Raw genomic sequence first — 26,940 nt, 5'->3', positions numbered from 1 at the left:
ATGCCTTAGGAACTTACCAGTTAGCCTATAGTAAAATTGGTTTTGTTTTATGTTGTTTCACTTAAAGAAGCGGTTCTCAACCTGTGGGTCGTGACCCCTTTGGGGGTCGAACGACCCTTTCACAGGGGTCGCCTAAGACCATCGGAAAACACATATATAATTACATATTGTTTTTGTGACTAATCACTATGCTTTAATTATGTTCAATTTGTAACAATGAAATTGGGGGTCACCACAACATGAGGAACTGTATTAAAGGGTCGCGGCATTAGGAAGGTTGAGAACCACTGACTGAAAGTCAAAGAACCTATCAACAATGTTAAGTTGGACTTACTATATGTGTTTAGGTAACTATTCTTATTGTTGAGTTCTTCTCCTTCACTTTATTGTCATCATTGTTACAATTATGTGGTAAAGCCCAAAGGGAGCTTGTACAGGTGAGCTCAAACAGAATGTGACATTGATAAGGTCCCTTGGGGTTCATGTAAATGGACCACCTTAAGAAATTGTGTGTAGTTTATAGGTTCTTTGAGACACCATCCCTCTTCTTTAAGATGAGAAAATCCAGGCTTAGAGATAGGTAATCTCTAACCGAGATTACACAGATTTATGGAAGTAGGTTATAGTAATTGATTACTAACAAGCTATTTCTGGGAATATTGTTAGAGGTTAATGAAATACACAGTTTAACTCCAGACTTAATTGCTCTCAGAAGTAGGCAGTTATTTATCTCTGCAAAAAAACAACATAAAAAGTATTAACCACTTAAAAATTTTTTTTTCAGTATGTTTCTATTTTATGGATATGATGAAAAAATTCTCCTATGAAATCAGATTTTAAAGAACAGAAAGATATAGTGATTCATCATCCAGCTTCCTTTGCCTACACACAGACTCACTTTATTGTCTGTCTTTCATTTCGGGGTATGACAGCTGTAGGGGTTGGATGACAGCACATGAGGTGGCTTCTTGCTGTCACTTTGGGGATGATCGAAACTACTGATGCTTACATAAAACTGAATGAAATCTTTTTATGCAAGAATACTAGAAAAAATGTTTCTATTCAGAAACTACTCCAGCTCCTTGAATCTTTATCACGAAGTTCACATGAGGTGAAAACATCCCAAGTGAGTGAAATATTTGAAACAGCGCACAGCATTTAAACATTTTATAATCTGAATTTAACTCTTCAGAATAGAGAATAAACATTTCCAAGAATACAGGATTCTGTTTAGGGGATTTGATTAAATCAGTAAAAACCGTAGATAACAGTTGCTCAGAATATTTTGATTATTCTACCCAAAAAGGATTTATTTCCAGGTCATATAAATATACTGTGAGATATACATATGACTCAACTTTTTGCCTGAATGCATTTCTGAAATGAGTAAATGAAATATTTTATTATTATTTTTAAATCCTCAGCTATGATATGTTTTTTGATTTTAGAAAGAGAAGAAGGGGGGTGGGCGGTTGAGGAGAGAAAGAAACATCGATGTGAGAGACAAACATTGATCAGTTGCCTCCCATAAACATCTGACCAGGGATCAAACCCACTACCTAGGTATGTATCTGATCAGGAATTGAACCTGAAACCTTTTTTTTGTGTGTGTGTATGGAATGACAATCCAACGAACTGAGCCACCCAGATGGGGCAGTAAATGTAATACTATTTTAAATGTCATATGGAAGCTTGTCATTTGTGAATCCATCTTTAAAGCAATATTTAACATCTAATATATCTTTTGTGCTATTGAAGATTTTCTTATTCACATGTCGATAAGGGAGGTCATGCAGTTCATTTCTTTTTTTAAGTTAGTATATGGGAGATACAATTATATTTTGAGGAAGGGTAAAGAAAAGGAGTTTGTATTATAACTTGAGAACGTGGTTATTGTGGGGAATATGTTATAGAACCAATAAAAATAGAGTGTTGATGAGCATTAATCAGAAACCAAATAATATGGATATAAATTTATAGTGTGCCTAATTGTCAAGTTGTAATTCTCCTTAGTAACTCAGAAGCAAATGTAGAGAAAATTGAGTATTTGTAGGTCAAAGTAAAGATAAGATTCCTATCCTCAAAAAGTTCATGGTTTTATTTTATAATTAGAATTATCTATTGTAAAACCCATTAGTGTGTAAGCTCCCTACAGACACAAGCAATCTGCTTCCAATGTATCTTATTAGATATTTTTCAAATCGTCTTAGAGTATTTAGCTCACTGCCTTAGAATATATATTGATTAAATTAAGTTGGCAGTATGGAGTCAAGTGCTTAAGGGAAAGACTGGGCTTTTATTCTTCTTACTAGAGGCCCAGTGCACGAAATTCATGCATGGGCGGGGGAGGGGTTTGTGGAGAGTGGGGGGGGGGGCGGTCCCTCAGCCCGACCTATACCCTCTCCAATTCGGGAGCCCTCAGGGGATGTGCTACTGACAGCTTGGGCCCACTCCCCGTGGTTCTCTGCTCTCTGTGGGGCCTGCCTGCTCTACATCACCAGGATAGGCAAGCAGGCCCTGCTGGGTGCTGCCTGCAGGCTGCTTGCCTGCTTGCGGTTCACCACTGCCACTGCCCAGCAGGCCCTGCTGGGTGCTACGTGCGGCCCCACTTGCCTGCTCCTCGGTCTCCGCGGCGACTGCCCAGCAGGCCCTGCTGGGTGCTGCCTGTGGCCCCACTTGCCTGCCTGTGGGTCACCACCGCTCAGCAGGCCCTGCTGGGTGCTGCCTGCGGCCCCGCTTGCCTGCTCCCCGGTCTCCGCGGCGACTGACCAGCAGGCCCTGCTGGGTGCTGCCTGCGGGCCCCGCTTGCCTGCTCACAGGCGGCCACCACCCAGTAGGCCCTGCTGGGTGCTGCCTACAGTCCTGCTTGCCTGCCGGGCTCACGTTGCCAGGGTGATGCCGCCAGCGACCTGCCCAGCCTCTATGGGCACCGCCATCTTTGTTGCAGAGTGATGGTTAATTTGCATATTACTCTTTTATTAGATAGGATAGTGAGTGGTTAACAGCTCCTGACACACCTTACCTATAGAAGAATTATGTTCTTTTTCTCTTCAGAAACCATATGAACAAGAAAAGATTTCAGAGTGAAATATTTAAAGTCTGATAAACTCAAAACCAAAACCACCAACCTAAAATTCTGTATCCAGCATAATTATCTTTCAAAACTAACGGAGAAATACTTTCTCAGATAAAACACCACAACTGGGAATTTATCACCTGTACACTTGCCTTGAAAGAAATGTTAAAAGAAATATGATTTGTAAATATTCCAGTCTGTGGCTTGTCCTTTTATTCCTTAAAAGTGTTGTTTAGCACATTTTTATTGGCTCAAATATTTTGCTACCAAAGCTTGATATCAAAATATATTGTGCTTCAAATATTTCTGGAAATAGTATCTCTGAAATGATCATTTAATTTAAACTTATTTTTAACCTTGGAGATGTATTGTTCTTTTATATTCAAAGTAATCACAAGCATAAATATTGGACTTGTATTTTCATGCAAAAGGTATGTGACCTTCTCAAGTAGATGTAGTTGTGTTAGGAGTAATGCCTGAGCTTTCAATTTGAATTAATGACTCAGCACCCAGAAGATGTTCCTGATTATTGTTGCTTTGTTTTTGTAACATCCTGAGGAACAGGTTACCTTTCCATCACATTAGGGATCAATATTATTAAAAGGGCCTTAGTTTCATCTCTTGGACTGTTCTTAGTTTGGCACAGGACACTGTATAAATTACATACATACACAACCCCCCAAATCACTCCTTGGTTTGAAAATGGAATCTATGAATTGGCTTCTGTGTCCGTTTTTAGAGTTATTACCATGGTGATGAATAGTCTGCTTAGTTTTATGGTTGGCATGATTCTTCCGGGTTAGGTCACCTGTGTTTTCTTATTACCCGTTGCCTACACTTTGGGTTAATTTTTCCATCCAGTTAAATTTCACTAAAAAGCAAGTAGTTAGAATGCAAGCTAGTGATTTAGTAGAATTAGCTGTATCCATGCTTTTAATCTGTTGATTATTTCCTTTCAATGCTAACTAGCATGAGCTTACTCATTTCACACAGCTTTAAAACTGCCCGTTGCAATCAGAACTGGTGGGGGATTATTATCCTATACTGCAGTTGTAAGTTTTTCATCATTTGCTGAGCAATATGGGAGAGGCAGAAGACAATGAACAAAAGCACCTTAATAAGGGAAATTAGACTTATCCATTCTTGATTTTAATAAGTCAACATTTCAAGTACTTTGCCTTACTATATTTACATAAGCTGTGGCAGTGTGTCAGCTGTCTTAAAAGTTAAACCTCTAGGTATAGAAAACATTAAAAGAAATGTTAAGGTGTTTCAGTTAGGTTTAAAATATAACTGAAGAATGAGGAGGGATGAACACAAGCAAGACAATGAATCTGGGGTAATAAAATGAGTTGTTGATTTGGAGATATGTACTATATGCCGAGTGGTCAAACTGGGTAGAATGACAGTTTCCTACTTGGGGGTTAATGCTCCTATTGCAAACCCAGCTGTATAAAGTCCTTCCTAGATGTGTAGAAATTAAATCAGGTAGGAAAATAGAACCCCAGATGCTACAGGCTCTTGAGCAATTTAGAACAGTGGTTACTAGTGTATAACTCCGTTCTAACCAAACAAAATAATCATATTTTGCAAGTGGAATGATGAATTGAGAGAGCTAGTGAATTTCAAACCCTGAAAAAATACCACTTACTGAATTACAGTCCTTGTTATCTATTTAATAATTTAAAACTAAGGAGTCATATTAGTTTAAATTAGTTTAGTGTCTTTTCTAACTCACAACTCATAATCAAGATGGTTTTCCATTTAATTAGTCTAAATTAAAGAGATTTTTCTTTCTTTTTTACTTCTGCATTATTAATAAAATTGCAATAGTTATTTCTGCTTCTAGGATGACTGTGATTTCATTTATACCTAATAAGTACACACTACATTGTAGGCACTCAGTAATCTTTATGTTATTCTTTCAGGAGGCAAAGGGAGCTCAGGATAACATACATTAAATTAAAAAAAGATAAAGCTACAGAATGACACTTCAAAACTTTATTGCCATCTTACTATTTTGAGGAATGCCCACTGTATCACTCATGTCTCCAGGAAGAAAGCATTGCGTGTATATGTAGGGATGTGTGTGTATATGTATGTACGTATATCTGTTTACTCTTTGCTGTCACTCTGTAGCCATCCAGGCTTTGGACAAATTTGGTACTACTCTCTTGACTGTTTTTCACAAACCAGCCTGGCATGTATCACTGTAGAACTTTTGTTCTAGTTCTTTTATTTGGACTTTGGCACGTGCAGTATTTAAATTCTACTGAGCCAGTGCTGCCTTCTCCAGTTGATTCCTTCCCTCCCCTCCCTCCCTCCCTCCCTCCCTCCCTCCCTCCCTCCCTCCCTCCCTCCCTCCCTTCCTTCCTTCCTTCCTTCCTTCCTTCCTTCCTTCCTTCCTTCCTTCCTTCCTTCTTTCCTTCCTTCCCTGCCAATCAGAGACTGGATTTTTTAATCCACAGATAATTACAAAATTCTCAGTCCCCTTTCCAAATTCCATCACTCTGTGGTCCTTGATAATAATCATCCCTCTTGTTTCTTGCTGTTCTTTTGCTTGTGATCTTTTTTTTTTTTTTGGTCTTAGCAACAGGTTGCTTTGTTTTATATTTTTATTTATTCATTCTATTCTTGTATTTTAAATCTTTATTGTTGAGAGTATTACTGTTGTACTCCCTGCTCCCCCTCATTGCTCCTCCACCCAGTTCCTGCCCCATTCCAGGCCTTTACCACCTTATGGTCTGTGTATCTATAGGGAATACCCAAAATATGCATACACAGTATTAGGCTGATGGCCCAATTAATGTTTCTTTCTTTTCAGATTTAACCTATTGGAATTAATAATTATTCAAAGTGTGTATACATTTTTGAAGACACCCTGTATATCTGTAATCCAGATTAACTTTAGGGGCAATTTCTGTGTTTTATATATGAACCAATTAGCATACTCATGTATGCTAAATGAGACAAATTTCAACAAATGCGTAAGACACAATAAATTTATAATAAATACTTGTTTATTGACAGAGATTATGAATTTTTTTTATCCTTACCCAAGGATATGTTTTTATTGGTTTTAGAGAAGAAGGGGGAGAGAGAAACACCACTGTGAAAGGGAGCCATCAATCAGTTGCCTCCCTACGTACTCCAACTGGGAAACAAACCCAGAACTTCTTGGTGTACTGGGGACGCTCCAACCAACTGAGACACCCGGCCAGGGCCAGAGCTCATGGATTTAAAACATTCATATTTTTTCTTTATTCATATATTTTTTTCTACATTCATCGCTCTGTTCTTTAATGACGAATCAAGGCTGGGCTTGGCTGCTGTAATGAGATTCTACAAGTCTAATGTCCAAGGTCAGACTGTTGTAATGAATGAGGTGTCTATAAGTCTGATGTCCAGTCTGATATCCAAGGTTGGTACTGAGTAGTGGGTGAGTCACCACATGACTAAGAGTCATTGGTGTGACCTATTGTCTAATTTTTGACAGGGTAACAAAAGTATGAGAACGAAGAAGCACAGCAAGTGGAGCTGTTGTGTAAACTATACAGTGTGTGCATGCACACATACTCTCTGGGAGTGACTTCAGGCAATGCACATTTAGGGCTATGAGATAAAGTGTGTTGCTGTTAGAATTACTGACAGTCCCCGTAAATGAGTAGAAACAGGTTTAGAGATCTAGGAGGTAGGTATAAAATATTCTGGCTTATTCTGATTTATGGGCATGGATTCATGGGCTGGTGTTATCCTAATGGGGGCTTTATATGCATTAGCTCCTTAAAATCACCCTTAGTTTCTTAAAAATGTATGGTCATGTCTGATTCTGTGTATGTCATTCTCAAATATGACAGTCTAGTCAAAGCCTTGATAATATAACTAATGTTTATAATTGTGTTCTATTAAAAGAACAGGTTCTTATTGAACTTATTCAGATAACTCAATTGCCATGAAAATAAGAATACTCACTAAGAGATTATAAATTTTGGAGGGATCAGCTGGAAAAAAAGATAAACGCTTCAGTTCTGTTTATAAAGGTACTAGAGGCCCAATGCATGAAAATTCATGCAAGAGTAGGCCTTCCTTTCTCCAGCTGCTGGCGTCAGCTTACCTCTGGCACCCAGGACCCGGGACCCGGGACCCGTGCTGGCTTCCCTTGGGCTACCCACAGGCACCTGAGACCTGGGTTGGCTTCCCTCAGGCCACCTGCAGGACCCAGGACCCGGATTGGCTTCCCTCCAGCCCCAGCTTTGTCAGGAAGGACGTCTGAAATGGCGTCTGGAAGACATCCGGTCTAATTAGCATATTACCCTTTTATTATTATAGATAATTTATCAAATTGCTATAAGTTATAGGTGGCTTAAGAGAAGAGAAAAATATTTTCTCAAATTTGGAAAACAAAACATTAAAGAACCAGTAATGCTTCAAACAAAAGTCATAAATATTATAATTATCCACATCAGTTCTATGTAATTCTTGTGCTGCTCAATTTTTGATTAGCAGTTTTGTGAGTCCATCCGCTTCTTTATTAGTTCTGGAATTCTTAGTCCAGTGGCATGGTCTCAAAGTTATAGAGGTGATGCCATCATGGAGCTTTCTTGCAGTGGCTGATTGTCAATATTTTCAAGGAAGAATCAGTAAATAAATAACTGTGATGATAAATGACTTAAAAGTAGTCATGGTTAAAGTTCTGATGAGAGTTCATTTGATAAGGGGGTTTAGTTATTTCTGTGGCATACAAAAATTTAAGATAATAATTGGACAACAAGGATATTGACATATTTATGAACTTCATATATTCTAGAATACTTAAATTAAAATATATATATTTTATTGATTTTAGAGAGAAAGGGGGAGAGAGAGAGAGAGAGAGAGAGAGAGAGAGAGAGAGAGAGAGAGAGAGAGAAACATCAATGATGAGAATCATTGATTGGCTGCCTCCTGCATGCCCCCTACTGGGGATCGAGCCCACAACCCAGGCATGTGCCCTTGGCCAGAATTGAACCTGGGACCCTTCAGTCCACAGGCCAATACTCTATCCACTCAGCCAAACCAGCTAGGGCTAGAATACCTAAATTAATATGATATAGCCATACACATACAATCTATAAGGATTATCATCACCATTTATTTGAAAGTGCTTCCCATGTAATTTAACATACCAAATACATCTAATTATTTTAACATCTTTCATTTATAAGGTGAAAGAGATTTTCCAGGGTCCCTCTGGGAAACCTCAAAATTAGTTTGAGTTGAAACAGATTTTATTTGGGATTTGATGTTAGAAAATTTTCCAAAAATATAAAAAGGTTTGGACACTTGACCAAATAGAATCACAGATTATTATGAAACAAGGCTTAATTAGTTAACCTAAGTGAAAAAGATTTTTAAAGCAGATATAGAAAGCTATATAGTTGTGAACAGAACTTAGCTCCTTTAATATTGAGAAGACTCAGTTTCCTTAAGTTATCAAAGACCTGAAAATACAATGTGAAGCACAGAAACTTATTCTAAGGTACAGCATCTTTTTTTCTGAGACAGATTTCTTAAAAGGTACAGAAAACTCAGAGGAGTAGTGATGTTTTTTTTAACATTTATTACTTAACATTAATAAGGTGCTATGCTCTTTACATGCATTATTTTATTTAGTCTCTGAGGAAGATATTATTATTTTCATTTCACAGATAAGCAAAACACTTAGTGAAGTAACTTGGCCAGAGTCATACTTCTGTCAGTAATGGCACCAGTATTTGAACCTGTCTTGCATTGCACTTGAGTTCTTTATAACTATGTTTTATGGCCTATATGAATGACTTGTTTAAGGTCATGTAATTCTAAATTGTAGAGCCAAGGAAAAAATTTAAGGTTTTCGGTTTCAAATCCATGGCTTTTTTGACCACAACTTGCCACCTCTTGACATAGGGTTATTAAATCTCAAAGCTCTATGTCAGGAATACTGAAAAATTAGATACTATGGTTAGGAATATCATTAAAAGGTCTTGAAACTGCAAACTGAAAGGTTAAGAATTGGTTTGGAGAATTAACATTTTGTTGACTGAAAATACACTTGAAAGATGTTATTTGATATTTTGCCTAAGCCAGGGCAAACCTTCATTATATTAACACTTTTCAGCCAAAGGCCATATCTAAATTCTGCTGCCTGGGCAGGCGCTAGTTCAGTGAGATTCAAAGATGGTTTAAGTCACTTTTAAAATTGATACATCCTCTGGCAGTTAATGTCAGTGCATCTCTGTAGCGTTCAGCTCAGATCATGTCTAAGTGTTGCCATAATGGCTTCAGTTATGTGACCATAGTTCTCAATTTCATTGGCACAGCTTGTCTGGCTTAGGCACCTCACCATACATATTTATTGGTAACATGTAAGCTTCAAGGATCATTTGATGTGCAAATTTAATTGCAGGTTTTATTTTTAAGTGATGACATAAGCTGTATCATTCTAACAATTATTTACACAGTTTTTTCTAGACTGCTACTCTGAAAACAGGCCTTTCATTCTGATTTAATTGTTCGGAGCTGCTTGCTCAGTATTAGCTTGTTAAGGTAATATATAATGAGTCTTCTAGTAGAGTCAGGCTTTGAAATTAAACTTGGGCATTTCTCCTGATTTTTTGGTAAGATAGTACCTTTTCAACATTCACAATTCATTTTCTCTATCGCTGATTGTTCCCCTCCCTTTCTTCCTTCCTCCCTTCCTCCCTAGTGCCACAGCGCGTGATTATATTTAGGGAGGTTAAGCCTCATTATCTGCCTAATGTGATATTTCCTGACTGTATTACAGCGTTAAGGTAAAAATGCCCTGGGAAGCTTTGGTACTCTTATGTGAAATGCCGTTTTCTTTCCAAATGGCACTAAGAGCCTAGAAGTACCCATGATTTTAAAGCGAAAATAGTCCAGTCCTTTTTTTTTTTTTAAGGAGCTTAACCTTTCTATGGATAACACAGCTTTTGGGGATGATGTTATGTTCAAAAAATGCTGTTTTATAAAGAACATCTTGTCAGTTCTTTTGGTATGCATTCAGCAAACCAGTTATGCCGTGTGCTAGCACTATCTTGAGTTAGGTGAAAGGCGAAATCTTAACGATGGGAAATGTTGGTAGTATATGCCAAAGCTTCCATTTTCAATATCTCTAAGAAATTCTTTGTATCTATTGTGTTTCAGCAGAGTCTGTATTTAAATGGGAAAATTTCAGCAGAAATTGGAGGTTCTGTCAAAGTGTTGTTTGATAATTTGTGAGGCGAATTTACAGATGTCCTCCTAGCAACGAATAATTTCTCCTCATTTATCATTAGGTTGTCTGTTTGGTAAGTTAACTTTTCTGGAAATTTATCATTGTATGTTGAAAAGAGTAAAACTGACATTTACTGTGTTTTAGCCAAAATCTAATTAAGTAGTTTTTCTCTTTTTAAATTTGAATTTGGAAAGTCTTCTAGAGTATTAGATCTGAATGAGATCTTTTTATTTATAAATTTGTCTTATTGATCTCATTTTACAGGTGAGGAAATGGAGGCTGAGGGAGGTTAGGTTACTTGCTCAAGGTTACAGAGCTATTAAGTGGCAGACTTGGTGCGTGAAAACAAGCCTTGGGTTTCCTAGTGCTAAGGTCTTTACACTTTACATGAATAGAAATGAGAAATCACTCTTTTCTCTTTCTGCTACCATTTTCTTCATTTTTTTTGACTTTTTGATTGACATTGCCAAATAAGATTGTGATATATTGTAACGATACAGTGATTCCTAGGTTTAAAATGATATTTAAAATCTATAATCAAATGTATTTGTTTGGTGTTTCTGTTAGTATAGGCCTAAACGTTATCAATTTAAGGCAAAATTACATTACCATTTTGTTCACTTTTATACCCTGTTACACCATTTTGCAGTTCGTCTTTGTGAAATTAGTATTTCCCTAACTTATAAAAGACTCAAGCCAGTTGTGGACATGAAGATTTAATTATGATCTCACTCTCCCACTCTGTGGGAAGAATGAATAATGTTGGCCCTGATGTTTTTATTTATTCACCCCAAGCAGTGCCCATTTGTATATTTTTTGTTTTCTGTCTTTAATCCAGTTTCTATGACCAAACAATAGCTCAAACCCAAAGTGACTCACTTAATCTTTTTTTATATTAACCAATTAGTTCTTCCTCTCATTCATATACCATACATGTTTGCCCTTTTGTATACCTATAATATATTAGTAGTTAGACATGATTCTCCCAAAATAGGAATTAATATTGCATCTCCTATTCCTTCTCCAGATAAGTTGTTAAAACATTTGGTTGGTCATTCTACCCAAACAAATTTAGCTAGCTTAGCTTATATGTAATTGAGATTTGGTCATATGTAGTTCAGAGTTTCTTCTAGAAACCTCGTTTGGATTTTGTCTTGTTAGTAGCTCATTAATTTCTTATTCCTATTTTAAAAAAAGGTTTTAAAGTTAGAAAGATAAGAAGGGTTGGTTTAGAGAAGAGAAAGCAGATAGTGAATCTTAGGAGAGGAAGGAACGATATATAAATGAGGAACTGAGTTTGAAGTACACAGGAACTGAGAGTCAAGTTCTGCAATATTTCCAAGATGAATGGATTGTGACATTGCTGATCCATTATTCTTGGCTGTCCTAACGATTTATGTGAATGACTTCATGTCATTTTGGATCCAGTGATCTTCATTGATAGGTTTAGCTACAGCCTGTCCTATCTGCCAGCATATTTGTGGTTACAAAGTGTGGAATGTAGAGCAAGGTTACTCATAGAGATGTGTGTGTGTGTGCATGTGTGCTGTTTCTAACTTCCTTCAGTGATTAATGGAAAAATGTGTGGTAATCAAATCTATAATGTTCCAAACATGTAACGTTTATGGTTAGTTCTGTTAATTGTCCTGTCTTAGAAGGGTGAGGGAATAAACACCCCATGAGCATTGCTTAGATTGTGCCATGTCACTGGTGTCCTGAGTATGCATATGAATGATTAAGGTGTTAGTCATTGCAGCTTTTTGTGAGTATTCTGCATAATGATTAGTCATATATCAGCATGTACCAGATTAGCCTTTTATGAAACTACTAGAGGCCTGGGTAGGGTCCTTAGACTTGGCCGATCGGGGCCTTTCAGCTGCCAGCCAGGGCCTCCGTTCCCTGGCTGCCAGCTGCCGACTGGGGCCTTCCTTCGTTCTGCGCCGCCCCCTGGTGGTCACACGTAATAGTGAGCAATCAAACTCCTGGTCTCCCAGTCGAACTCCCACGGGGACAGTTTGCATATTAGGCTTTTATATATATAGTCTAGAGGTCTGGTGCACGGGATTTGTGCACTGGTGGGGGGGCATGGCCTGTAGGGATCGCCTAGTTGTGGGAGCACCACTCATCCCAGTCAGCTGAGCGGCCATGGGTCTGCCCTCTGAGCAGCTGCTCCCGCTGTGGGAGTGCTGCTTATCCCTGTCAGCTGAGTGGTGCTCCCACCATGGGAGTGCACTGACCACCAGGGGGCAGCTCCTGTGTTGAGTGTCTGCCCCCTGGTGGTCAGTGCAAATCACAGCAACTGGTTGACTGGTTGTTCTGGTCATTCCGCCATTCTGTCACTGGGCTTTTATTATATAGGATCATTAACATCTTTACCAGTGATTCGGAGCCAAAAAGTGTATCAGAATTCTGTTATTTTAACAGTAGGGTGTTAAATATACTTGTTAACTTATTAGGAAAATGACGTCTTAGAAGAATAAATGGGTCTATTTCTAAACAGTAACATTTCTGACAGTTAGCAGACCCATTGTCCTAAGAGATATTATCTTCAAAATGACAGGGGTTGGAGTTGGGATACACTTTGATAGTCCTTTCAGTTCAATGATACATTGAAATTTCGGGTTGGAATTTTGTGATTATATTTTTCATTTTAAAAAAGGCTTTCCCTTGTATTAGTACTTTATATTGTTCTCTACATTGGTTCCAAAACTTCATTATTTTTCTCTTCTCACTCCCTTGATAATGCTGCCCCACATCCTGCCCTTTTTTCCTGATGTCCTTCTGTTGCAGGCAGTCTGGGTTCCCTGGGATACAGACCCTGAGGTGGAAATTAGTGTGCAGGAAGTATGTTGGGAGGTTCTCTTAGGATCAACCCCTGTGGAAAGAAGGGAAGGAAGAAACCAGAATGGGTAGAGAGGAAGTTAGGCTGCCATGCAGTCTCAGTGGGGATCTGACCCCTTGGGGAGCTCTGAAGCGGGACTGGCTCTTCACCATTGTCTCTAGCTGAGGAGAGGGTCCAAGTCTTTACATTCCCCATGTCAGTCGGTTATTGGCGAAATTGGGGTATCCTCTTCCAAGTGCTGGGGGTGAGGTCCTTATGATATCTCGAGAAAAATAATTTTCTGAGACTAGCGTGGGAGGATGAGTGATTTTCATTTGCATTGAATTACATCCCTGGGTTTCCAAAGTCCCATCCAGTCATAGAAGTGCAGCTGGGGTTTCAGTAAAGCTAAAAAAAAGCCAGTGTCCAGAGTTTCTTTTCCATGTTGCAGCCGGGTCCAGCTCAGCATCAGGCCAGTTACAGTCCATTAGTCCATTGTGTGTGAGGGTCCATATGGCCATGGGCCATGTGGGTGAATGCAGGGAAGCACGCCCCAAGCAACCACAGTCCCAAGGGTCCCCAAAACACAACAGCACAAGAGAGTGAATTTCTTTGTTCAGGGAATTAAGTACCCCCAAATTTTCCCCCTTGCAGTGGCATGCCAGTTCTGGCCAATGACCTGTTCCCAGGTGTGACTGACAGCAAGCACCTTCCGAACATCACCCCAACTTTAGTGGGCATGTGTCTATTCTCCCTGTCCAGTCCCTTCCCTCAGTGATTTGCTGAGAACAGACTGTGGCTTCCTGGGAAGTGTAAAGCTGTAGTTCCTGGTGAAGCTGCCCAAATGACATGCCTATAATATCTGGCCTTTCCTTTGTTCCTTTCTTGTTATTAATAACTAGGTTAATTACAACGGTATCAAACCCATCTTTGGATGTGGGCTGCTCTGGGAAGGGCGCATGAGCTTTTGTGAGCAGACTCTTTAGCCAAGGACATTCTCAAGAAAGCTGATGGCTGAGGGCTGTATGCTGGTAGCACTGTAGCAACCGGTGAATAAACCTTTCAGCCCTGAAAATGGTATCTTATGGTACAACACTGTTTCCACTTCACCTTTTTGCAAGAGTGCTGGAAATGGTTCAGAATGGCCTGGGGGATGGGTCAGAATTTCCCGGAATGGGGAGTTGGAGGACATACTGGTCAGGAGCTTGAAAGATGGTAGAGAAAAGCTGGTGTGGAGTCGGTTCTGACAGATAACTAAGTTCTGGCATTAATTATTGTTTTCCTAAAAAGATTTTAAATTTCTATCTACAGTGACACTGTTCCCTTTTTAAGTTACAGAAACCTGATGAAAACTCTGGGTGGTCATTTCAGAGCAGTGTGCATATCTGTAATTATATAAATCCTGTTTGGTTTTTTAAAACCTATCTATTTATTCAGTTTTCTAGTCTTTCTCTCTCTCTTTCTCTCTCTCTCTCTCTCCACACACACACACACACACACACACACACACACACACACACACACACACTAGTGGCCCTGTGCACAAATTTGTGCACATTGAAAAGAAATTAATTAGAAGAAATATTTTAATATCACTATTTGCCCTTTCTCTATAATAAAAGTGTCAACCAAATTCACTATCGACAATGACAGATGGAAACACATGTGTGCGATTAGCACCAGCGAGAGCTTTATATGTATCACACATGGGCAAGTCCACTTAGCCTTTTATAGATATAGAACTAGAGGCCTGGTGCACAAATTTGTGCACAGGTGTGATCCCTCTGGGTGGCTGCAGGGATCCGGCCAAAACCCACAGTCCAACACCACCTGCAGCTCCTACCTGCCGCTTCTATTCACCCCGGCTGCACTGTGTCTGCCGTGATTGATCTGGAGAGGCTGGTGCTGCCACAGCAGCGCTTGCCAGCCATGAGCCCTGCATTTGGCGCCCTCCCAAGGGGAGTGGCCTGCAGGATCGGGCTGAAACCAGCTCTTCGACATCTCCCGAGGGGTCCTGGATTGCTAGAGGGTGCAGGCCAGGCTGAGGGACCCCACTGGTGCACAATCGGGCTGGAGGACTGAAGGAGGGCTCCAGGTTGTGTCTAGCCAAGGGGTGGGCAAACTTTTTGACTCGAGGGCCACAATGAGTTCTTAAACTAGACCGGAGGGCCGGAACAAAAGCATGGATGCAGCGTTTCTGTGAACTAATATAAATTCAAAGTAAACATCTACACTAATAAAAGAGAAACATGGTAATTGGCGTACGACCGCTACCCTTTTCATTGGCTAATCAGCGAGATATGCAAATTAACTATCAGCCAAGATGGCGGCCGGCAGCCAGGCAGCTTGAAACTAACATGAGGCTTGCTTGCCTCAGTGACGGAGGATTCCAACGTTCCCCGCCTGCGGCTGCAGGCCTCTGAGCCTGCAGTTTCAAACATTGTAACAGATAACACGGTACTTCAGCCAGCAGATTCGCAACATTGTATGCAAAGGCCAGAAACCTACTTTCAGGAGCGGAGGGCGGCCTAAGAGCTGGAGCCAAGCCTCAAGGTAAAGCTGGCCCAGAATAAAAAAAAGAAAAAGAAAAAAAGGAACGGTTGGGAACTTCAGTCACTCCCAGCCTGAAAACAGCCCTCAGCCCCTCACCCAGACTGGCCAGGCACCCCAGTGGGGACCCCCACCCTGATTCAGGACACCCTTCAGGGCAAACCAGCCAGCCCCATCCATGCACCAGGCCTCTACCCTATATAGTAAAAGGGTAATATGCCTCCCGGCACCAGGATCAGTGTGACAGGGGGCAGCGCCCAAACCCCCTGATCACCCTGCGGCTCTTTGTGTGTGACAGGGGGCGGGGCCACAACCTCCCTATTCATCCTGCTCTGTTCATGACAGGGGAAGGCGCCCCAACCCCCTGAGCAGCCCTGCTCTGTGCCTGATAGGGGGGGAGCTCCCCAACCCCCCTCCCCACGGGCCCTGCTCTGTGTGTGACGGGTAGAGCCATAACCTCCCCATCGGCCCTGCCCTGAGTGTGAGAGTGGCAGCGGCCCAACTCCCCTATCGCCCCTACTCTGTGCGTGACAGGGGGCAGCGCCCCAACCCCCTGATGGGCCCTGCTCTGTGAGTGACAGGGGGCAGTGCCCCAACCCCCTGATTGGCCCTGCTCTGTGCATGACAGGGGGTGGCATCGCAACCTCCCAATCCACCCTGCTCTGTGCATGACAGGGGGCGGCGCCCCAACTCCCCAATCGGCCCTGCTCTGAGCCCGACCAGGGGCTGCACCTAGGGATTGGACCTGCCCTCTGCGACCCGGGAGCAGGCCTAAGCCAGCAGGTCGTTATCTCCCAAGGTCCAACTCCCCAATCGGCCCTGCTCTGAGCCCGACCAGGGGCTGCACCTAGGGATTGGACCTGCCCTCTGCGACCCGGGAGCAGGCCTAAGCCAGCAGGTCGTTATCTCCCAAGGGGTCCCACACTGCGAGAGGGCACAGGCCGGGCTGAGGGACCCCCCCTCCCCCCCGAGTGCACAAATTTTTGTGCACCGGGCCTCTAGTCATTACATAAAAGGGTATGGTCTTTTTTTTTTTTTTTTAGTTTTATTCATTTCAAACGGGCCGGATCCGGCCCGTGGGCCATAGTTTGCCCACGGCTGGTCTAGCCCATCTTGCTCAGGCCAGACTCCAGCAGCAAGCTAACCTACCAGTCAGAGCATCTGCCTCCTGGTGGTCAGTGCATGTCATAGCGACTAGTCGACCAGTTGACTGCCCCCTGGTGGTCAGTGCACATCATAGTGAGCGGTTGAGCATCCTTAGCATATCATTAGCATATTACGCTTTGATTGGTTGTTTGGTTGTTCTGCCATTCGGTTTATTTGCACATTACCCTTTTATTATATAGGATAAACTTGCTTAATTAGACCTGCTTTCTGATTTAGCTAAACTTTTTCCAGCCCAGTGAAGCACCCCAACTTCTCTTTCAGGTAGTTGTCAGAAACCCAGCAGTAAATATCAACACGAAGCAGATTATTATTGTAGATCACACAGGGAGAACAAAGGGTAAAATATAGTGTTTGACTATATTCTGTGCAGTGACAAAACCTGAAGTCATTTTCAAGGTGCACCATTTCTTACTTCTTTTCAGATGAGTCAAGTTTCTAAGCTTTCTAAATCTCCGTTTTCCGGCTAATGAAAAGAAAATAGGATTCCACCAAGTCTCCTATCTACCTACTCCAGGACTTCTGTGAGGATCAAATGAGATGAGGCACAGAAAACACTTCATAGACGTTTGGTTAAAGTGTAAAATGTTTCCACTTGTGTTCCTATTAACTCCAAGTAGGTTAGCTAGTCGCTAGGGAGAGGAAGCCAGGCATTGTTACGTGAGGTCATTACCCAGCACCCACAGCGACCATTTCCTGGCTGGGCTGGGCTATGGGCTGCATTTTGCGCCATGGGGTCTCTGCAGTCTCGGCTGGGCTTTGGTGGGCTGTCGCTCCAGGGTGGTGGTGGGGCCCATGTCCCACTTGGGGGAAGCTGTGTGTTGCTTTCTGGGTGTCAGCTCCGTGGTGCCATTTCTCTGTGCACATCACGGCAGTTCCTGCATTGAGCCTCTGTCCCCTGGTGAGCATCATAGTGATCATTAGGAAGATGGGAAGGACACTTAGTATATTAGCCTTTTATATAGATAGATTTTATTGTTGATGGTAATACAGATGTCTTCCATTCCCCCCCCCCCCCTTTACTCCCCTTCTCCCATTCCCTACCTGCCCCACCCCCCAGGTCTTTACCACCCTATTGCCTGTGCCCATGGGCTATGCATATCCTATCTAATAAAAGAGAAAAATGGTAATTGGCGTATGACGATACCCTTTTCATTGGCTAATCAGGGCTATATGCAAATTAACTGCCAACTAAGATTGGCAGTTAACTGCCAACAAGATGGCGGTTAATTTGCATATGTAGGCACAATGCAGGGAGGCGAAAGGGAAAGCAGGAAGAAGCCCCCTGCCACTGACAGTGATCGGAAACTCAGGGGGGAGCTAAGAGCCGGGGGGCAGGGCAAAGGCGGCCCTGGGGCCGCCTTTGCCCTGCCCCCCAGCCATGATCAGAGAATCAGGCGCCTTTGCCGCCCTGGCCAGTGATAGCAGGAAGTAGGGGTGGAGCCAGCGATGGGAGCTGGACACGGTCGAAGCTGGCAGTCCCGGGAGCTAGGGGTCCCTTGCCTGGGCCTAAAGCGGAGCCCACGATCGCGGGGCCACTGCAGCTGCGGGTCCCCGCTGCCTGGGCCGGACACCCAGGCCAGAGGCGTTAGGCCTGGGCAGGGGCGGAGCCTGCAACCACGGGGAGCTGGGGGTCCCCTTCCCAGGCCTGACACCTCTGCCGGATGCCTCAGGCCTGGTCAAGGGCCGATCCGGTGATTGGTGATCGGAGGGTGATGAGGGTCAACTCCTCTGGCCGAGGCATCAGGCCTGGGTGGGGGGCGGAGCCGGGGATTGGGGGGATATGATGGTCCCCTTGCCCAGGCCTGAAGCCTGGGTCAGAGGCATCAGGCTTGGGCGGGGGGTGGAGCAAGCGATCAGAGGGAGATGGGGGTCCCCTGCCCAGGCATGATTCCTGGGCCAGAGGCCTCAGGCCTGGGGGGGGGCCAGAGCCAGTGATCGGGGGGAGATGGGGGTCCCCTGTCCAAGCCTGACACCTCTGACGGAGGCGTCAGGCCTGGGCAAGGGGCAGATCAGGCGATCGGAGGGTGATGGGGGTCAACGCCTGAGGGCTCCCAGTATGTGAGAGGGGGTAGGCTGGGCTGAGGGACACTCCCCTCCCCACACACACCCAGTGCACGAATTTCGTGCACCGGGCCCCTAGTAAGTATATAAGTTCTTTGGTTTATCTCTTCTTGTCCAGTTTTCTATTCTTTATAGGCTTTTTTCCTTCCTCCATCTCTTTAATGTGCTTTTATTTTTGCATCTTCATATTAAAAAATAGTTGAGTGCTAAGTTTTGTTTGATATATCTATTAATGCTCAATCACAGTAAATCATTTCCTCACACATTTTGTAATTCCTAAATTATAAACTCATCTTCAAGGGGATTGTTTTTTTGTTTTTGTTTTGTTTGGGTTACTTTTCTAGCTTGTAGAAATCCCATGTGGCTTTGTTTATGGAGTGTTATTTATAATGGTTTTCTGTTTTGTTTATTCCAAATAGTCCAAGGATATCACTAGCCCAGGACCCAGTTTATTTAATTTCTTAGCTTGGAGATTCTCGTACAAATAAGATTCAAACCTCAAAACTGTTGTGTCACAGGTGTAGGCTTGTAATTTCTGGATGTAGCATTTCCCCTGCCCTCTCATCCAGACTCTCAGGGACAAGGTCCCTTGAAGTCTTTCTAAGACAGGGGTGGGTTTGTTCTGCTCCACTCACCATTTTTAACTGCGATTACAGCCCTTTGAAGATGGCCCTGGTTTTATGGAAGACCTCGGTACCAACTTTATACCTGCCCAGACCTCTTCTGTCCCCCGCTGCTACCTACTGTTGTTCAGGTTTTTCTTCAGAAAAGCAAAGCCAGAAATCTAGCTCTCTTGAGAGAGCACTTTATTCTGATTTCTTCTTGAGAGGCATTTCCTTACCAATTTCAAGTAGCAGTAAGCGCTAAAGAGACCCCATTGACCACAGTTGACAGTATTTGCTTTTGTGTTTACCACTTTGTCCATGTTCTATAATTTTCTTTACAGCAAGTACCCTATGTATTTAATTTTTAAAATTTGTTACACTCCTTCTCATCTTTTCTGTTTATAGTGGAAAGTCTTCTTCATTAGCCTAGTTGGCCCAATTGCTATACCCGAAATTCCTACAATTTACTGATTAATCTCTAGTACTCAGATTCCACCTCTTTAAAATGGGAGTAATAATAGTGTCTATCTGTATAGTGTTAGTGTAGAGCATGTAGTAAGTTCTCAATCCGTGTTAACCATCGTTATTTGCATCATTTAAAGCTTTAATCTGCCACCTTAGGGAAGAGTTAGAAATGCAGTGGTGGCTGTGTTTACTTACTTAACAAGAAGAGGAAGTCTTAGTTAACTCCCTAGAGAAACCAAAGGAGAAACTTTGTTCAGTATGGTACATTGCTGAGACTGAAGCATCCAGCTCCACCCTCTCTGTTGATAAGCCAAAGGTCATTTGGCACCAAGAGTGAAGTGAGAGAAATGCCCTCTCAGTATTGCCTGGAGGACTTCGTAGCGGAGTTTTGCCTGGACTGTGTGGGTTGGTAAGTTGGAGTTTGTGAAATATTTTCTTTGCCAAGGAGGGCTCTCAAAGGCATAATTATTATTGAGGATATTTGTAGGCCCTTCAGTCTCTGTAAGCTCTTTAATAATCTTTTAAATTCCCATTTGGAATTCCAAGTGGATTCTGAATTTGGTGAAATCGGGTCCTGCCTCCTGGCTTCTTGCTTATGGAGATGGAGATTTAAAGGATTTTCTCCCCTTAGGTCAGGGTGTTTAAGAGAATAAGTTCTTCCCCAATATAGCTAAGAAGATATCTGTTGACTGTTAACAGTTGGGAAAGTACAGACATATCAGACTTTCAGAAAGTTATTTTTAAATTAATATGATATGCAAAAGACTGTGATTATCCCATAAATATTAACTGCTTTGGGTTGTTTACACAATGTTAGTTGTACTATGAAAATTTGCTTATTAACTGAGTTCAGCTTCTTAGGTTGTTATTGGCTTTGATTCCACAGACTTAACCCTGCCAAATTTCTGTGTAAACATTTTCTTGGGCCTGAAATGTGAATATGTGTATTTAAAGTTTTTTTTTTTTTTTTTTTTAAAACCCTGTATATTAATGGAACTTGTAAACGTTTAAATAGTCAATTAATGGAAGTTTTAAAAGACCAACTCTTTAAAAAAATCCAATTTTGTACTTTTGATGTTTTAAATATAAAATTTGACCTTAGTGACAAATATATGTAATTCTTAATATATTTTTGTAGTTCTTATCAATTTGTTAATTTAATTTAAGTCAGAAAGAGCCTTTTGGTTATTGCTTAGTTACTAGGAATTTGGTGCAAGGCTAAGTTTTAGTATTTAGAAATAAATATTATATCGCTAGATAGAGAACAAAAGTAAATAACTGGTTACATCCATGTTTTGGTGCTGGGAAATGTAATACATTCTTGAGTTCAAGTGCCATGGTTATGGCTGTATTGATCCTTTTTGAAATACAGTCTTGAAAATGTTGATTTTCCTTTGAAGTGTTTGTTTATTATTAAGACTTCCTACATCATAGGAGAATTAGCAATGTACACAAATTTTTAATGGCACTGAATGCAGCTTTGGTAGCATCAGTAGGTGAGGTGGTTTGAGATGTTTATGGCCTGATTTCGTTTTACCCTGTGACAAAGCTTTGGTCGGCTTTACAGGCCAAATTTTAAGGCATATGTTAGTTGAGTATGAATTTCCTATGTGCCCTGGGAATGGTATATAAAATATTTGTTCTTTGTCCACCCTATTCTCACCTAAAGGAGGCTATTGTACCTGGAGTGCTTTAAAAGTTTCTGTTTTTCAACAGCTACCTTTGGAAACAGTTCTTCAGTTTAAGTAAATTGCACATAAGAGGAAATGACTATAGAGAGGATAAGACATTTAGACTCATTTTTTATGTACATAATTCTGAAATAAATTATCTAGAGAAATCTCCTTTTTAGTTTATTTTTCAATGAAATTGTGTCATTAATTCATCAAGGTAGGTGGTATGAGATTTCCTTAGGGGAATTTCCTTGGAGTTTTTTTTTTTTTAATATATTTTATTGATTTTTTACAGAGAGGAAGGGAGAGGGATAGCGAGTTAGAAACATTGATGAGAGAGAAACATCAATCAGCTGCCTCCTGCACACTCCCCACTGGGGATGTGCCCGCAACTAAGGTACATGCCCTTGACCGGAATCGAACCTGGGACCCTTGAGTCCGCAGGCCGAAGCTCTATCCACTGAGCCAAATCAGTTAGGGCATCTTTGGAGTTTTAAGGGGAACATAAATCAGCTCATTATACTTTAGCCTTGTAAGTAATAATTTAGTTGAATTGTATAAAAATTTTATGTAGGTGATAATGATAAAATAGGTGATCACGTGCTTTTGATTATTTACCTTACAGGATAGTTCTAATTTAATTAAACAAGTATTTTTTAAAATTTATTTTAGAGTTAAGTTTGTGAATATGTTTTTTTAAAAAGAATAAATTTCTATTGATTTCAGAGAGGAAGGGAGAGGGAGAGATAGAAATATCAATGATGAGAGAGAATCATTGATTGGCTGCCTCCTGCATGCCCTCTTCTGGGGTTTGAGCCCACAACCTGGGCATGTGTCCTGACTGGGAATTGAACAGTGATCTCCTGGTTCATAGGTTGACGCTCAACCACTGAACCACACTAGCAGGCTGTGTATGTATTTTTAGTTGTTTAATTTGATATGTAAGCACTTAAAAACGGACTTTTCAGCTATGTGAAGAAATTACGCTCTTTTATTTCAAAGTTGTGGCATTTGTATACAGAATCTTGTGTATGGAATATATTAACTAGATTTGGGAATTTGATTAGAAGAAACTTGTGATAGTTTTAATTCTTAATATATTTTTTAAAATTTAAGGCAATCTGTGAAATATTTTCTCTCTGTACTTGCTCGTGTAAAATCTGAGCTGAATTGCTATGTGTGTTTCTTAAACGTGCCGTCGATCTCACACGAACGTTTGTCCAAGAAGGCTTTGCTTTTAGGAACATTTCTATAGTTTCTTGAATATTAAGAATGCGTTATGGGAGATATTTATGTAATTCAGGGTCATATTATTTAGCTCTACTAATTATGCAATTCGAACAGTCATATTTAAAAATCTGACAGTATTTATTACTATTAGTATTACATTCTTTGTTTTTCTTCATTGTTTCTAAAAAAAAAAAAATACTTTTGCCTCATTTGCAAGTAATTTTCTTTATTCCACTGTTTTATACAATTTACCGGACCATGCAACACAGTTAGTATCCATTAAGTAGAGCCCATGCATATCAATCTTGGACACAAAGCCTGGATTGTAGTTGGAAAAAGCCCTCCTGCTGCTCTTCCCTCTCCTTCCAAAGACTTGAATGTAGTCTCTCAATTTATCCAAAGCCTGGGTTTGTGAGAGCCAGTTGGTCTCCTTTCTGCCCATTCATAACTGATGTTGCACTCTTCTGGATAAAAATTGTCACTGGCGTTCCCATTTCTCATCATTTAAAACTCAAGGTCTGAGATGTAACATCATTTGTAGCCACGTAGCTCATTTTATGGCTTAAGCTTCTTGATTTTTATGCTTTACACCTCCCACTTCCCATCTTTCTCTTTGCCTATACCACAGTTGGAGTTTCTGCCTCATATCCAAAATTTACATCATCCTTCAGATCTACCAATGGCCCCCATTAAATTTCTTCTGGCCCTCTCTTCCAACATTAAAAGTAATCTATTATGTATTTTCTTCAAGTACTTCCTGTTCTGTCTTGTGTTAATGTTATTTTTACATGTGTTACAATGTTTTACACCTCCTATGTAACATTTCTGACTTTAAATGATCCACTAAGTTAAGTCTCCATCTCGTATTGGATGTGGGTTCATCTTGTATCTCCCATGCCGCCTTGTATTCAGTAGATGCTCGTTGTAAATACTGGGTGACCGAATAAATAGAATGACTGACATGATAGTGAGTTATTGACCGTAAGACTTTTCACTGCTCTGTTGAAATGGACATTTAGGAACAGAGAATCAACTAGAGATCTAAACAAGTATGGTGTGGTTCTCTGAATCAGAGCTGCTGCCCACAGTGAAAGCTGAAGAAACAAAGAGTGATCTTAGATGATGTTTAGTGGCTTCAGACTGACAAGGAAAGAATGACTTTTCCTAGGTAAAAGCTTTGGGCTGAATAGGTAATTGAAGAGTAACATTGGCTTTGTAACAGTGACTACAGTTTTGAGTCAGAACATTTTTCAAAAGTTCATAGTTTTGTAATAGTACTGTCAGTTCTGCTATCATGCTTGCTTTGAAAATGAGATATTGTTGATATTAGGGAACAATTTGAGTATAATATAAATCTTACATTTGTTATGCGTGATTTTATCTGAGCGATTGTAGGTGAACATAGGAAACTTCACCAAGCCACGTAGGATACACAAGCACACACCTTAGATATCTTCTAGCTACCTTACTTCACTGCATACTGTAAGCTATAGCCATCATATCTCATTTTATAACTTTCCCTTCCATTTCAGGTAACTCTTCTCCCATCATTTCACAATAACTCACCAGCTGCAGCCCTTTGGACAGCCAATTCTAGAAGCAAAGTTCATGTCTTTTTCAAGGTAAGGTGCCATATTGCAGTTTTTTATTTTCTTTTAACCATTTAACACAGCGGTTCTCAACCTGTGGGTCACGACCCCTTTTGCGGTCAAACGATCCTTTCACAGGGGTTGCCTAAGACCATCCTGCATATCAGATATTTACATTACGATTCATAACAGTAGCAACATTACAGTTATGAAGTTGCAACAAAACTAATTTTATGGTTGGGTCACAACATGAGGAACTGTATTTAAAGGGCCAGAAGGTTGAGAACCACTGATTTAACATATGTAAAACTGTTCTGTGGTCTTTATTAGGTTCCTTTCTTATTTTATGTGTCACACCATTTCCCCCATAAGCCCCGAGGTTTTAATGATATGATTTGCATAGCATTGTGGTTTTCTGGAATGCATATGTTGCATTATAACAGAACTGACTGTACTAATTGATAACATACAAAGTATGAGCTGATAGTTTTTTTTTTCTCTCTCTCTCACTCTCTTTTTCTTCTTCATTTCAACTCTCCCTCTCCCCTCTCTTTTATTGCTGAAATACACTAAATAGTCCCTGTAAGGAGGAACCCAGTACCACAGAGCAAAATGTCAAAGAACTTGTTTAATGAGTATTGTAAAAAAAGGGGGGCATACCTTTACCAATGGAAACATAGATAGGCTCAAATGCAAGTAGAGACGGAGAAGTTAATAATAAAAGGCCTATGGCCCCTGGAGTAAAAATACATCTTACCCTTAAGTAATAATAATTACGTTTAACATTTTTGGAGCCTTTGCTATGTAGTAGGTACTATGATAAGTTCTGAACATGGATTATGCCATGTAATTTTTATAAACACTATAAAGTAGGTGTTATTACTGTCTTTTTATTTTACAGATGAGGAATAAGTGGCTTACAGGGGTTAACTTGCCCAAGGTGGATAACTCATCAATATAAATGGCAGAGCCTGTTCTTAAATCAAGTGTAACGTCTATAGACCTTCGTGGTCTCTCAGCATACTTTGTAGATTGTAAATAAATAACTTCCACATGTGTATTTCCTCTGCACTTAACTGTGTCTGGTTGGCATCACTATTTTAACCCCTATTATAGATGAAGAAAGAAAGAAAGGTACTCAGCCTAAGAAATACCCAGATGGTCAGAGGTAGAGCTATAACAGAACTAACAACACAGTTTTATCCCATTGGGATTATACATAAAAAGGGAGAAAAATTGGATAGTTAGCAATAAGGGGGTGAGCTGAACTAAGGAAGAAGAGAAGAAATGATTGCGTTGGAAGTTGGGGACAAAAAGGTGAACTTATCAGAATATGCTACAGTTGGAAGTAGGGAGCTTACTGGAGAATAAGCAGGAGGGGACTCCAGTTCTATAGCACATGAAGCCTAATCAGATTCTCATAAAGAAACTCAAGCTAGCACCAATTTACACACAGGAATATGATAAGAGAAATTTGAGGTCATGAGCATAATAAATTGATTATGTGGTAAATTCCGATTTGTAGTAGGCTCAGGGAAAAAAAAAAACAGGAAAAAGAGAGGAAAGACTTCAAAAGGCTTTCTTTGTTCTTTTATAGTACATATTGCTGTTTCTTTAGGTAGTCAGTTACCTCATATGTAAACACATGTTTAATCAGTGTTTGTTAAACTGGAGGTTTGATAAACAGTAGAGAGAATAGTTCTTCAATTGAGTGTTGATTAAGAGCTAAATATTATACAGGTAATAGGATAAGTAATGGTGAATGTTAAGAATTAATGAGTGTTTTTGAACTTAAAGCAGGGGGTCAGCACACTGTTTTCTAGGGGCCATGAATGGTTTTTACATTTTTAGTAGGCTATTAAAAACAAAATGAAAACAAAAAATAACAACAGGGACCGTATGTGGCCCCCACACCCCCAAACTGACCCTTTACAGAAAGTTTGTCAGCCCCTGACCTGCAGTATAGCCCATGAGCAAAAAAACTTATACTCCATATTTTTTTAGGTAATGGAAACTGGTTTATATGAAATAGAGGGCTACATTTTCAGACACGTGACCCCCTCCCCCGCGCCCCCCCCCCCACACTTGTAGGAAGGAATTGATACGTATTTACTATGATATTTTGCTAGGGGTTTTGTGTACTTTGTAACCTTGAAAGAGTGTAACTACTTTACAAAGAATGGAACTAGGGGGGCAGGGGCGGGGGCGGGCTGGAGGGGGTCCTGAGGTGGGGGAAAGGAGACATATGTAATACTTTCAACAATAAGGAATTATTAAAACAAAACAAAGGATGGAACTAGGCTCATAGAGGCTACATTAGACTAAAGTTTCACATTTAATAATGGGACTCATGTTTGCCTGAGTCTCCCAGATAAGAAAATGGTGGAGAAAATTTGTTTGTAAAAATTGGGTATGTCTATTCACAATTCTGGCTTGAAATTATCTAAATAG

At 40.7% G+C, this 26,940-nt stretch overlaps 1 protein-coding gene across 8 annotated transcripts in view; it reads left to right on the top strand.

The window, feature by feature from the left end:
* Positions 1-26,940, top strand: part of EPS8 (epidermal growth factor receptor pathway substrate 8) — a 172,561-nt gene that overhangs the window by 48,921 nt on the left and 96,700 nt on the right. For 4 of the 8 annotated variants that reach the window (XM_059682294.1, XM_059682297.1, XM_059682301.1 and 1 more), the window contains one exon: positions 24,433-24,522. The exons of 1 other annotated variant lie outside the window; for it this stretch is intronic. The gene's annotated coding sequence lies outside the window, so the exon portion shown is untranslated. Of the gene's footprint in view, positions 1-20,262; positions 20,407-22,414; positions 22,582-24,432; positions 24,523-26,940 lie in introns of those variants that run through there. 3 more of the 8 variants (XM_059682295.1, XM_059682296.1, XM_059682298.1) reach the window with 3 other exon arrangements.

Source organism: Myotis daubentonii, chromosome 2, assembly GCF_963259705.1.
Source record: "Myotis daubentonii chromosome 2, mMyoDau2.1, whole genome shotgun sequence".
Classification (NCBI taxonomy): Eukaryota; Metazoa; Chordata; class Mammalia; order Chiroptera; family Vespertilionidae; genus Myotis; species Myotis daubentonii.
The sequence above is the reverse complement of the archived record's forward strand: the minus strand, read 5'-3'. Positions and strand labels throughout refer to the sequence as shown.